At 42.9% G+C, this 10,913-nt stretch overlaps 1 long non-coding RNA gene across 1 annotated transcript; it reads left to right on the top strand.

Moving 5' to 3' along the window:
* Window positions 1-222: 222 nt before the first annotated feature.
* LOC139556070 (uncharacterized) lies at window positions 223-4,105 on the top strand. The gene is made up of 4 exons (XR_011671063.1): window positions 223-1,225; window positions 1,303-1,406; window positions 2,709-2,893; window positions 3,338-4,105. It is a non-coding gene; the product is annotated as an uncharacterized lncRNA (long non-coding RNA).
* Window positions 4,106-10,913: the final 6,808 nt, after the last annotated feature.

Genomic DNA, 10,913 nt, shown 5'->3' with positions numbered 1-10,913 from the left:
TGTGTACGCTGTACTGCAGGACGTTGTGTACGCTGTACTGCAGGATGTTGGTATGGATCTGTGTTCTCTGGACTACGCCCCTTTCTCTCACCCTGCCGTTGTGTACGCTGTACTGTAGGACGTTGTGTACGCTGTACTGCAGGACGTTGTGTACGCTGTACTGCAGGACGTTGTGTACGCTGTACTGCAGGACGTTGTGTACGCTGTACTGCAGGACGTTGTGTACGCTGTACTGCAGGACGTTGTGTACGCTGTACTGCAGGACGTTGTGTACGCTGTACTGCAGGACGTTGTGTACGCTGTACTGCAGGACGTTGTGTACGCTGTACTGCAGGACGTTGGTATGGAGCTGTGTTTTCTGGACTATGCACCACTTATATTGTCTGTTTCCTCTCGTTAACAATGATTGCCGTGAATGCCATATTTGACTTGAAACCATGTTTTCTTTTTTCCCATGCAGTCTCTGCAAAAGTATTAAGCTGTGTATTTGGAACCTGTTCCCAATTTGCCAGAGTCGTGTTTATTAGGGCACACCATAGAAATCAATGTTTTATCGTGGACAAGTGTCACGCCCTGGCCTTAGTTATCTTTGTTTTCTTTATTATTTTAGTTAGGTCAGGGTGTGACATGGGGGATGTTTGTGTGTTTTAGTCTCGTCTAGGGTGTTTGTATTGTCTAGGGGGTGTTTGTAGAGTTCATGGGGTTGTGTTCATTGTAGGTGTTTATGTAAGTCTATGGTTGCCTAGATTGGTTCTCAATTAGAGACAGCTGTCTATCGTTGTCTCTGATTGGGAGCCATATTTAGGCAGCCATAGTCATTAGGTAGGTTGTGGGTGATTGTCTATGTGTAAGTTGCCAGTGTCTGCACTTATTGTCGTATTATAGCGTCACGGTGGTTTTATTTAGTTTGTTTTAGTGTTCTTCGTCTTCCTTAAATAAATACATAATGTATTTATATCACGCTGCGCCTTGGTCCTCTGTTTCACCCGAAGACGATCGTGACAACAAGTTCAAGTAGTGCCTCCCTGTTTTTGTGCTTTTAGTTCCACCATCAGTCACTGGAAAAAGTTATCCTGATCCGTTATCACTTTGAACTATGGCAACCAGGAGCCCTTCACGGTTGGCAAGCGGCTGCTGACCAAGGAGCTTGCTCAACAGTATTTAAGAGGGTGACTCAAACATCACTATCACAGTGCCCTTCTCTTCACCGAATACAGTGTATGAGGTATGACGCTCTCCCTGAACACATTAAGCTAAAATTCTAAATGAAATTGACTAATGAATGCTCGAACTGTTTCCCAGTCTGTTCACTCTTCATTTATCAGGAGCAGACTGGATCTGACTGAATCCCTACAACATTACCATCAAATACTTTACCCTGGCTTGCAGCTTCAAAACTCTAACTGGTTGGTTCTAAAACTAATACTGCAGAAAAATGGCCATGACATGACTACCAAACCTGGGTTCAGATAGTAATTGTTTTCTTTAAGCTGAGCCTAATTGTAGTGCCAGATGGGCATAGACTTTACTTCTGGACTGTTGCCCTGTGGTAGGCAAGCTCAAATGAAGCAAGTATTGGAACATACTATTTGTTTGATACCTGATGGCTACCTGTCCTTTGCCCCAGAGTGTTTCTCTAACGGGACGATGGCTGCACTGGCGGTGAAGGTGGAGTATGCTCCCAGTCTGAACCCTAGTCAGCTGAGCCTGAGTGACCCTGCCTGTGGCCCCACCTACAGCGATGACCGCTTTGCCTACTTTCACTTCACTGTCAACTCGTGTGGCACCACCCGGAAGATACAATTACCCTGAGTTGATGGGGACTGTTCCCTTCTACAGGCCCTAAAGTAAATGCTACTCTTATAGTTCATCAACAATGTCACGCTGTATGAGAATGAATTCTCATTGCCAGACGAACTTGAGGGGAAGACAAACGCAGAAACTTAAGACTCTGAAGAATATCAGTTAGTGATTCCACAAATCATAACATTTATAATTAATATTTGTATGCTTTTATCGCCAGTTGCTCAATACTCTAACCTCCATCGTCTACCAGTCATAGGCTCTGGAAGTAGGGGTGCTGCAGCACCCCCACCCCAAACATCTTCCTGTGGCAGTACTACCAGTGTAGGCATGTTTCCCTTAACCTAATGAGGGATTGTAGAATACTTGACTGTCCTGCTGCTACGTGGTCATTGTCACCGACACGCTTTCCTTCCTCACCAATGAGACTGGGAACGGTCAGCTTATATTCAGAATGAGACTCACTCATGGTAAGAGTGCACTAATTTCAATTTGACTCCTGGCCTCTACATTTTAGTCAGTCCTGATCTGAGGATTGAATATTCCATCATTGGCATAAACTTAGCAGGTCTCCTTCACTGCATTTATAATCTTGATAAAGTGCAAAAATGTAAGCAGTATGGTCAAGGCTTAATCTTGCCTTCTGATTTCCTGGGTGGAAACATTTCCAACCTGTAATGCTTCCACTTATCCAACCAGCTCCGATCTGCAGGAGTAGTTATGGAGTAGGTGGTTGGTGAATTCAGCAGAAGCCTCTTGTTGATGTAGCATTTGCTATAGATTGGTCATGTTTATTGGGGCACAACAGGATATGAAAATGAGCATTTCTTATTGGATAAGTTCAGGTACCTCCCTGTTTCATGGACACTGAACACTCCCCCCCCCTGGTTTTCTCTGTGTTCCAGATGCCTCGTATAACTCGTTCCACCAGGAGGAGGACTACCCAGTGGTGACATACCTAAGACAGCCTCTGTACTTTGAGGTGGAGCGTACCAGGTCCACTGACCCCAAGGTGGCGCTATTGCTTGACCACTGTTGGGCCACGCTCAACAAGGACTGACTCCCAATCCAGATGGAATCTCATTAATAGGTAACTTGTTCTATTTTTGACCCAGATAAGTGCTTTGGGTATTGGGTTACTTTGGATTTAATGCTGACTTAGCGTTCCAACCCTGATGTTCACTTTTTTGGAGTGTATTATTTTGATCTAAATGAACATGGTTGTATTCAGTAGATCTTTCTAAAAAGTGATCAGAATATGTAGGTATGTTAACTCCTTGAACCTGCTTTGTAGTATACCCCCTCAGGTAGTGTCAGCCTTAAGAGGCTATTTCTAAAGAATTCAGACCAAACCACCATAGGACTTCATACACAAGGTGGTTTTGGTTACAGCTTTTTTTATTTGTCTGCTTAACTTGGTTCCTGTCTCCACTGGCAGCTGTGAGAAACCGGAGGCTCTGTACCGTGTGGTCTTCTACCCAGTGGTGGCTGACTCCAGTCAAACAACTGAACTAACAGGTTTTTCTCGCAACAGGGCAAAGACCTCACAAAGACATCTGAGGAGCATCGCATATGTTTCATCTGGACAGGTTCTTCGTGTGTAAATGTCCTAAAGTGAGGAAAGTTCAAATAAAGTGTTCTACATTATTTGGTTTGAATCACTTGCACCTCAATCTATCAATTGCTCTAATTTGGCTTTATCAGGCATGGCAGTGTGAGTGGGTGTTACGGATACAAGTGTTCTGTGTGTATCCTGTGTGTATTTCTTTTCTCTCCTTCTCCCCTACTCACAGGTGACCATCATCATTCCCCAATCAGTCATCAATCAGTCGCTAATCAGAAGACACCTGCTCCTTTTCCCTTACCCAATCACAGTCCCTTTCCCTTGGTTTAAAACCCCTGTCAGTTGTTTTCTCCCCAGCTCAATCTCTTTTGTAAATGCCTTCTGTCTGTAGATCGCTTGTGTGTTTTGCAGTTACATGTCACTTGGTCCCCATCTGTGAGTATTGTTTTTGGTTATGGTGTTTGATTGTTTGTTTGATGGTGGGAAAAGGGGGTAACCAGACAAGTCGCCCTTGGGCATACACTACCCGTAGGTAAACTTTGTTATATAAACACTAGTTAGAACTGGGCGGACCACCCCCTGTATTTTTGGTTAGTTAGTTAGCTGTTTGTGAAGTAGGCTAGTCTAGCTTAGGGGTGTTTTTGGATTATTCTTTCATTCCTTGGGTCCCGCTCAGCCCCTTTTCCTGCTCCCCCCATTACCGTGTGTTTTTAAATAAACCTTGAGTGTTTGACGGTAGTAATTTAGTTGTCTGTGGTTATTTTTGTTCTCACTGTTACGTTGTCACTATAATTTGCATGAGTTGTGTTACGGGTCCCATTACCATCCCCCCTAGATTGTCGGGCCAAAGGGATTCGTAACAGTGGGTCAGAAAGATTAAGGTAGCTTTAATGCTCATCTGGTTATTTGCATTCAACACCAAGGCATATACTTTAGTCATCTGACATGTATAAATCAACCCCTTTTGTAATTCTGCAACTCAAAACCAGTTTTAAGCTGCAAACCAATTTTCCATCTGAGGTAAAAGTAACTTTAAAATAAATATTTGGTATAAAAGCAGAACAGACTTCCAGTGTAGTAGGAAGAACTGACTCAGTGTTCCAGCATGTTGTTCCCCCAAAGTGATGCCAGCAGGGTGGTGATGCTGAGCTCCAAGGCTGTGGATGGATGCGAGCTCTGACTGCAGCGGTGTTGGTCTTTCAATTTTGGAAGTAAACAGATTCCAATTTCTCTTCTGAGGCATGTAGAATTGGCATTTTGGTTTACTTCCTGAATGAACTTGACCTAATTTGACGGTCCATGCATTGAGTTTACTGATGTTTAGGCTGTTAGTGCTGCTGAGTCCCAGGGTGAGACGGCGTGGAGTACTGGTATCTAGCCCGAGGCAGCATGTGATGAGTCGGGTCAGTCAATACACCAGTCAGTGCTGCAGCAAGACTGGACTCTGTTGGGATACTCCCTGTGAGGTGTACACAGTAAGGGTGGTACTGCGGGATAAGGTGATCCTCTGTGCACATGCTGTGACACTATCCACAAACAGTTGTCATGACGTTGGCCTGTGGGTAAGGTTTATGACCCCCACCCCATAAATACCTTTCTCCCTTCCCTCTCTCTGACTCTACAGAGGAACTCTTGAATAGCCTTTGTTAAACACTGGCCTGCAAGAGTTCCTAAATGGGGGATCGCTTGAAGAATGGAAAACATCTGAGACAACGCTTAGTCAGATATGGAGCATGGTGGTTACACTCTTCAAAGAGAACGACATCCCACACACTAACCTGGCTAAATTAGCATCTGTTGTCATGTGCTTACCTGGAAGTAATGCACCAGTCGAGAGAGTGTTCTCCTAAATGAATGATATATGGACAGCAGCAAGAAATAGGTTCACTGTTCCGACCTTCAAGGCCATGCTTATTGTGAAGACAAACTTCATCCTCCCCTGCCAGGAGTTCATGGAGAAGCTGGCCAAAGACAGAGCAATCCTGAAGAAAATACATTCTTCTGAAAAATATACAGATTAGGTTGGTATAAGTATATTATGTAGTTACCAATCTCATCAGCATCTTATTTCTTTATTATGTTAAGTATTTCACATATACTATTGTCTGTTTTTTCAATTTTGCTCATGTTCTCTTCTGCTCTTATTCTACCCAGACTACCAGGACCACTGACTGGCTGTTCAGATCGGACAGTTCTGTCTTGTCTGTAGGGTTTCTGTAATATAGTTGTTTTCTCTTTCTATCACAGTGTGCCTGTTAGATTAAATACATGAAACTGGAATTGTCCCCCTTTTTTTATTTCATAGATAATAACATTGGATATTTTAATGGTATATTGACCGCCAAACTGGAAATGTCCCTGGGTTTTTTTCTTCAGAAATCTGGTCACTTTACTCTAGCAATGCTAACCTTTCCCCAATAAAACAACATGTGCAAGGTTGATTCAGTCTGAGGTGACAGGTCATGACTGTGTCCTATCAGGGTGAGAAGACAAAGTAGCCAGTAGTGGTTGTAGTTCTGGAGCCTGACCAGGTTACACAGCTAACAGTGGTGGTTGTAGTTCTGGAGCCTGACCAGGTTGTACAGCTAACAGTAGTGGTTGTAGTTCTGGAGCCTGACCAGGTTACACAGCTAACAGTAGTGGTTGTAGTTCTGGAGCCTGACCAGGTTACTGAACATAAAATCCACAGAGCAACCTTTTACTTAAAATACGTTTTTGGTGTCTGAGCTTGCCTTAGCGCTGATTACAATAGCCACAACATCCAATTTTTGGCCCATTCCTCCATGCAGATCTCCTCTAGAGCAGTGATGTTTTGGGGCTGTTGCTGGGCAACACGGACTTTCAACTCCCTCCAAAGATTTTCTATGGGGTTGAGATCTGGAGACTGGCTAGGCCACTCCAGGACCTTGAAATGCTTCTTACGAAGCCACTCCGTCGTTGCCCGGGTGGTGTGTTTGGGATCATTATCATGTTGAAAGACCAGGCCACGTTTCATCTTCAATGCCCTTGCTGATGGAAGGAGGTTTTCACTCAAAATCTCACAATACATGGCCCCATTCATTCTTTCCTTTACACGGATCAGTCGTCCTGGTCCCTTTGCAGAAAAACAGCCCCAAAGCATGATGTTTCCACCCCCATGCTTCACAGTAGGTATGGTGTTCTTTGGATGCAACTCAGCATTCTTTGTCCTCCAAACACAACGAGTTGAGTTTTTACCAAAAAGTTATATTTTGGTTTCATCTGACCATATGACATTCTCCCAATCTTCTTCTGGATCATCCAAATGCTCTCTAGCAAACTTCAGACGGGCCTGGACATGTACTGGCTTAAGCAGGGGGACACGTCTGGCACTGCAGGATTTGAGTCCCTGGCGGCGTAGTGTGTTACTGATGGTAGGCTTTGTTACTTTGGTCCCAGCTCTCTGCAGGTCATTCACTAGGTCCCCCTGTGTGGTCCTGGGATTTTTGCTCACCGTTCTTGTGATCATTTTGACCCCACGGGGTGAGATCTTGCGTGGAGCCCCAGATCGAGGGAGATTATCAGTGGTCTTGTATGTCTTCCATTTCCTAATAATTGCTCCCACAGTTGATTTCTTCAAACCAAGCTGCTTACCTATTGCAGATTCAGTCTTCCCAGCCTGGTGCAGGTCTACAATTTTGTTTCTGGTGTCCTTTGACAGCTCTTTGGTCTTGGCCATATTGGAGTTTGGAGTGTGACTGTTTGAGGTTGTGGACAGGTGTCTTTTATACTGATAACAAGTTCAAACAGGTGCCATTAATACAGGTAACGAGTGGAGGACAGAGGAGCCTCTTAAAGAAGTTACAGGTTTGTGGGAGCCAGAAATCTTGCTTGTTTGTAGGTGACCAAATACTTATTTTCCACCATAATTTGCAAATAAATTCATTAAAAATCCTAAAATGTGATTTTCTGGATCTTTTTTTCTCATTTTGTCTGTCATAGTTGAAGTGTACCTATGATGAAAATTACAGGCCTCTCATCTTAAGTGGGAGAACTTGCACAATTGGTGGCTGACAATACTTTTTTGCCCCACTATGGGAGACTTGAGATATGGATAAACATGGTTGTGCTTTGTTGTACCTGGGGTAGGGATACCTCATACGAAAGCCTTTGAGTATTGGGCACTAGCGTTCTGATAACTATGAAACTGAAAGACTCAATACTGAAAATTAAGACATCAGTAGTTGATGGGAATAGGTTAGTACAACGCATATAAAACATTCAACCTTCACAGAATAAGGCAGCAAGAAGCAAGAAGCCTCTACTTGCGCTAGTCTGTTGTACAGTGCCTTCAGAAAGTATTCACATCACTACTTTTCCCACGTGGTTACAGCCTGAAACTTAAATTATAGAGATTTGTCACTGATCTACACAACACCCCTTAATGTCAAAGTGGAATTTTGTTTGTAGAAATGTTTCAAATTAATAAAAAATGAAATGCTGAAATGTCTTGTGCCAAGTATTCAACCCCTTTATGGCAAGTCTATGTAAGTTCAGGTGTATAAAATGCGCTTAACAAATCAAAGTTGCACAGAATCATTGTGTTCAATAGTGGTTAACCTGATTTGAATGACTAATCATATCTGTACACCACACAAAATTCTGTAAAGGTCCATCAATCGGGTAGTGAACTTCAAGCACAGATTAAACCATAAAGACCAGGGAGGTTTTCCAATGCCTCGTAAAGGGCACCGATAGGTAGATATGTAAATCTAAAAAGCTGAATATATCCTTTTAAGCATAGTGAAATTATTAGGTTTTGGATAGTGTATCAATACACCCAGTTACTACAAAGATACAGGTGTCCGTCTTAATGCATTTGCCAGAGGGAAAGGACACTGCTCAGATTGAGGCCAAAGGTGATTTTAAAACAGTTATGGTTATAGAACTGATGGGTCAACATTGTGTTCCACAATACTAACCTAAATGGCGCAGCCACGGGAGGGCAATGGCGCAGCCAATCAGAATGAGTTTCCCCACAAAAGGGCTTTATTACAGACAAATACTCAGCACCCTCAGACAATCCCACAGGTGAAGAAGCCTGATGTAGGTCCTGGGCTGGCGTGGTCTGCGGTTGAGGCTGGTTGTATGTACTGCCAAATTCTCTAAACCGGTAGAGAAATGTTAAGTTGTTAACATTACTGCAATCAACATGACATGTGAAGCGTGCAATTGTGGCATCTGTTCATTTTAGGGGCCTTTTGTCCCCAGCACAAGGTGCACCTTTGTAATGATCATGCTCTTTAATCAGCTTCTTGATATGACAAACCTCAGGTTAATCTTGGCAAAGGAGAAATGCTCACTAACAGGGATTAACAAGTGCAAAAAAATTGAAAAAGCTTTGCATATGGAACATGTGACCTTTTATTTCAGCTCATGAAACTTTACATGTTGATTTTGTCCAGTATTTTTAATCCATTTTGAATTCAGGCAGTGAAGTAGATTAAATCAAGGGGTAAGACTACTTTGAAGGCACTGCGTATGAGGGGTAGCTGGATACTTTGTGGACCTATTTTGAAGAGCAGGCTAAGGCCTAGTTCTGTGACAGCATGGCCTCACTTCACACTTGATGTTCACTCACATGGAGTACAGAGAATGAAAACGAACATTCTTTCTCTAATCAAAGTGGGACTGGAATGTGAAATAATCAAGGTTTTATGTACATGTAAGGTGTAAAACATTGGGACAACACAGGAAATAAATGCAGTAAACTGATTAAGAATGTTAGCTTTAAGGTATGAAGCAGACTTGCGCTTAAAGGACAGGATGTTTTAACCCACATGGCTCAGCTATGTTTTCTGGCCATACATCGGGTCTGGGGTCAATTTCATTTGAGGGGAACGGAACAATAACTAATTGGCAATGCGATTTGAGGCAAGGTGTGAGTGGCATGCTTTACTTGGGCGGGGGCTCAGAGCAGAATCTTACTGTCTGAGCGCCTGTTCCTCAGAATATTAGCACAAATGTATTGGAGCGCCTGCATCAGTACTGCCACCTTTTAGGCCAAGTCAAGCACTGGTGAGTGGGACTGTCCATTGACAAGTGATGGAACAGTAGTAGGGCCCTCCTAGCCAATGACTTATCCCTAGAATCCGAGTTAGTACAGCTGATGTCAAACGATAGCCATGGTTCAGAGGAACCGGCAATACATCTCAAATGTTTGTTCAAGTAGCCTGATGTCCAAAATGAAAGAGCAGTACCCATTTTAGTTAGACGTTTCCTGAAAATGCGAGTCAGATTTAGTAACGAGGCAGTAAACAACTTGGCCTATTGAAGTGCTTCACTGCCACATTACAGCTTCCCTTCCATTTTGAGGGGAACCAAAATTGGCAATTGAGCAGGCATCCCATTACTCAACACAATAACGCTGGTACACATGGAACTTATGTCGAGGAAGACTGGCCATGTCAGACAATCTGGAAGTAATTCAAAGCCTACCTATAGGGTAACAGAATCAAACATTGGTCCTTCCAGTGCCAGCCAAATACATTGGCACCCTTACATTAGTTATGAGAATTATGCATACATTGGGTTGTCAATTACAAAACACCTTTTCAATGTTTCTAAAATTAATTGCATGGGCAAAATTAGCACCCAATTCAGCAGCACCAATTTGCAAAATTGGGTGGAGACTTCACTCATGGGATTCAGACAACTCGTCACAGGAAGTCAAGTGTACTAACAATTGCTAGGTGCTTGTGTTTAGGTTATCCTGCTGGAAGACACACCGTCAGACCCCGTTTAGACAATTGGAAGACGATTAAAGGGGTTGCAGTGTACAATATGCCAATTTCGTATCTTGCACTTACCGCCCCCAGTACCAGAGGCAAAGCAACCCAACAGTGTCAAACCTCCATGTGATTAGAACAAGTGTTTTGACTGCACCATTGTGTTGGTAACAGCAAGACCAGAATTCTTTCTTGAACTTCCAAAACTATTTAATGCCTTAATTCTGGGGAAATGAAGACTGCAATACAGATTAGCAGTTTTCACCAATGACAAATTTAATTAAAGCTTGTCCATACAAAAAGGTGCAATAATGCTTTGCCAACCCCAAAGTCAGCTGCTTAAGCTCAGTCCAAAAACTGAGTCTCCATTGAAGGTCATGAGTGGTCCAGTAGGATGACCCAAACTACACCCATTATGGGAGAAAAAATAATCCCATTGATAACCTACAGTAACATAGGTACAGGAGGCAGCCCTCAACTTGAGAAGTTTAAGCAAACCAGATTGCTAGTAGAAAGGTACAGCAAGCTCAGGACTAGATGCATTTTGTGCAGTATTTGTCAAAAGCTATTTAACCAAGTATTGCACCTTGGTGATTTTCTTAACATTGAAAAATTAAGGTAGTCAATGTTGACAAACTAATGAGTAGAAACCAAGCTGCAACTAAATTTAGAGTTCTTAACTACGGTGCCAATATTGTCTGGCACTACATGCTGTAGAAGTGGCTTAGTGAATAGCTATTGAGTCTATAATTACATGGAACAACTTCTGCAAAATGAAGTAGTGGAACACAAATCCAGTG

Source organism: Salvelinus alpinus, chromosome 27, assembly GCF_045679555.1.
Source record: "Salvelinus alpinus chromosome 27, SLU_Salpinus.1, whole genome shotgun sequence".
NCBI lineage: Eukaryota > Metazoa > Chordata > Actinopteri > Salmoniformes > Salmonidae > Salvelinus > Salvelinus alpinus.
The sequence above is the reverse complement of the archived record's forward strand: the minus strand, read 5'-3'. Positions and strand labels throughout refer to the sequence as shown.